This window comes from Mirounga leonina, unplaced genomic scaffold (assembly GCF_011800145.1).
Source record: "Mirounga leonina isolate KUSES-001 unplaced genomic scaffold, KU_Mleo_1.0 Mir_204, whole genome shotgun sequence".
NCBI lineage: Eukaryota > Metazoa > Chordata > Mammalia > Carnivora > Phocidae > Mirounga > Mirounga leonina.
In genome coordinates this window covers 17602672-17606172 of record NW_023270513.1, presented here as the reverse complement: position 1 = coordinate 17606172, position 3501 = coordinate 17602672, and the positions used below count along the sequence as shown (strand labels likewise).

The 3501-nt window shown below is 37.5% G+C and overlaps 1 pseudogene; it reads left to right on the top strand.

Annotated features, from left to right (window-relative positions):
• The first annotated feature begins 268 nt into the window (after window positions 1-268).
• LOC118025914 lies at window positions 269-1354 on the top strand (annotated as a pseudogene).
• Window positions 1355-3501: the final 2147 nt, after the last annotated feature.

Below are 3501 nucleotides of genomic sequence, written 5' to 3'. Positions count from 1 at the left end.
TTTTTTCATTTTTTTGTGTCATCTTCTATTTCTTTCATCAATGTTTTATAGTTTTCAGTGTACAGGTTCTAAACCTCTTTGGTTAAGTCTATTCCTTGATATTTTATTATTTTTTGTGAAACTGTAAATGGGATTTTTTTTTTAAATTTCTTTTTCTGATGCTTCATTGTTAGTGTATAGAAATGCAATGGGGTGAGCCGCAGCCTTTTCGAGGGAGCGGTTGTGTGTTCGCCATCTTAGGGAGTGTGCCGGGCCCTGCTCCCAGAAGATGTTCTCGTCTGTGTAGCATCTGGCACTGGCGAACCTCTTCAAAGCGCCCCACCTGCAGCTGGTACACGATGGCCTCACGGGCCCCTGCAGCAGCCCCGCGGGTCCCCCGGGTCCGCCCCGCCATTAGCGCAATCTGGCAGCAGCCGCTGTGGAAGAATACAGTTGCGAATATGGCTCCTTGAAGTTTTATGCACTGTGTGGCTTTGGTGGGATCTTAAGTTGTGGTCTGACACACACGGCTGTCGTTCCTCTGGATTTAGTGAAATGCCGTATGCAGGTGGACCCCCAGAAGTACAAGGGCATATTTAATGGATTCTCAGTTACACTTAAAGAGGATGGTGTTCGTGGTTTGGCTAAAGGATGGGCTCTGACTTTCATTGGCTACTCTATGCAGGGGCTCTGCAAGTTTGGCTTTTATGAAGTTTTCAAAGTCTTGTATAGCAACATGCTTGGGGAGGAGAATGCCTATCTCTGGTGCACATCATTATATTTGGCTGCTTCTGCCAGTGCTGAATTATTTGCTGACATTGCCCTGGCTCCTATGGAAGCTGCTAAGGTTCAAATTCAAACCCAACCAGGTTATGTCAACACTTTGAGGGATGCAGCTCCCAAAATATATAAGGAAGAAGGCTTAAAAGCATTCTACAAGGGAGTTGCCCCTGTCTGGATGAGACAGATACCATACACCATGATGAAATTTGCCTGCTTTGAACGTACTGTTGAAGCATTGTACAAGTTTGTGGTTCGTAAGCCCGGAAGTGAATGTTCAAAGGCAGAGCAACTGGTTGTAACATTTGTGGCAGGTTACATAGCTGGAGTCTTCTGTGCAATTGTTTCTCACCCTGCTGATTCCGTGGTATCTGTGCTGAATAAGGAAAAAGGCAGCAGTGCTTCTCAAGTTCTTCAGAGACTTGGATTTAAAGGTGTATGGAAGGGACTCTTTGCCCATATCATTATGATTGGCACTCTGGCTGCACTACAGTGGTTCCTCTATGACTCTTTGAAGGTCTACTTCAGGTTTCCTGGCCCTCCTCCACCTGAAATGCCAGAGTCTCTGAAGAAGAGGCTTGGGTTAACTCCGTAGAATGATCAAAGCAAAGGTGGACTGAATCTGCTTGTTGATCAGTGTTGAAGTGCAAGAGGAACTTTTGTATATTTGACAGTGTAGGAAATGGTCTATTCCTGGTATAATTACTGTAGTCTCTTGCCAAAGGCGAGGGTTTCAAACCCACTGTTGAAATAAACCCAACTATTCATGAAAAAAGAAAAAAAGAAAAAAGAAATGCAATGGATTTCTGTACATTTATTTTGTATCCTGAGACCTTACCGAACTCATTTCTCAGTTCTATTGGTGGAGTCTTTAGGGTTTTCTATATATAGTATCATGTCATCTGCAAACAGTGAAAGTATTATTTTGTCTTTACCAATTTCAATGCTTTTAATTCCTTTCACTTGTCTGATTGGCATGGCCTGAACTTCCAGTACTATGCTGAATAAAAGTGGTGAGAGCAGACATCCTTGTCTTGTTCCTGACCTTAAGGGAAAAGTGCTCAGTTTTTCAACACTGAGTATGATGTTAGCTGTGGGTTTTTCATATAAGGCCTTTATTTTATTGAGGTATGTTTCTTTTAAACACATGGTTTTTATCATGAATGGATGTTGTACTTTATCAAGTACTTTTTCTACATTTATTGAAAAGATCATGTGTTTTTTTTAATCCTTTCTCTTGATGTGATGTATCATGTTGACTATTGTGAAAATATTGAACCACCCTTACATTCCACAAATAAATCCCACTTGATCATGGTGAATCATTTTTTAATGTATTTTTTATTTGGTTTGCTAATATTTTGTTGAGGATTTTAGCATCCATGTTCATCAGAGATATTGGGCTGTAGTTCTCTTTCATTTGTGGTGTCATTATTTGGTTTTGGGATCAGGGTAATGTTGGGCTCATAGAATGAATTTGAAAATTCCCCTTCCTCATATATTTTCTGGAATAGTTTGAGAAGAATAAGTATGAACTCTTCTTTAAAAGTTCAACAGAATTTGCATGTGAAGATGTCTGTTTGTGGATGTTTTGTTTGCTTTTTGGGGGTGAGATTTTTGGTTACAGAGTCAAATTCTTTGCTGGTTATTGGCCTGTTCAGATTTTCTATTTCTTCCTGTTTCAGTTTTAGAAGGTTATATGATTCTAGGAATTTATGTTATACTTTTAGGTTGTCTATTTTGTGGAAATGTAATTTTTCTTAATATTCTCTTACAATATTTTGCATTTCTGTGGTGTCAGTTGTTAGTTCTCCACTTTTTATTTTGTTTGAGTCCTCTCCCTTTGTCCACCCCACCCTTTCTATGATGAGTCTGGCTAGAGGTTTATTAATTTTGTTGACCTTTTCAAAGAACCAACTCATGGTTTCATTCATGTGTTCTCTTTTTTGTTTGTTTGCTTGTTTTTTATTTGTTTATTTATAATTTATTACTGTCCTAATCTTAATTATTTCCTTCCTTTTGCTGGTTTGGGATTTTGTTTCTTCTTTTTGTAGTTCCTCTAGGTGTAAGGTTAAGTCGTTTATTTGAAATTTTTCTTCCTTCTTGAGGTAGGACTGTATTGCTATAAACTTCCTTCTTAACAAGTGCTTTTGCTGCCTCCCAAAGATTTTGGACTATGTTGTTTTCATTTTCATTTGTTTCCATGTATTTTTTTATTTCCTCAATGTTTTTCTGTTTAACTCATTCACTGTTTAGTAGTATATTATTCAACCTCCATGTTTTTGTGTTCTTTCCAGATTTTTTTCCTGTGTTCTATTTCTAGTTTCAGTGTATTGATGTCTGAAAAGATTCAAGGTGTAAACCTGATCATTTTTTTTTTTTCAAACTTGTTTTGTGGCCTAATATGGGATCTATTCTGGAGAATGTTCCATGTACATTTGAAGAAAATGTGTATACTGCAGTTTTAAAATGGAATGTTCTGAATATATCTATTAAATCTATCTGGTTTAGTGTGTCATAAAAGCCACTCTTTCCTTGACTTTCTATTTAGAAGATTTGTCCATTGATGTAAGTGGGGTGTTAACTTCCCCTACTGTTGTTGCAATATTATAAATTACTTTCTTTATATTTTTTTATTAACTGATTTTTGTATTTGGGTGCTCCCATATTGGTAGCAAAATCTTTAGTTGTCATACCTTCTTGTTGGATTATAGTTTTAATGATTATATACTGTCCTCTTTT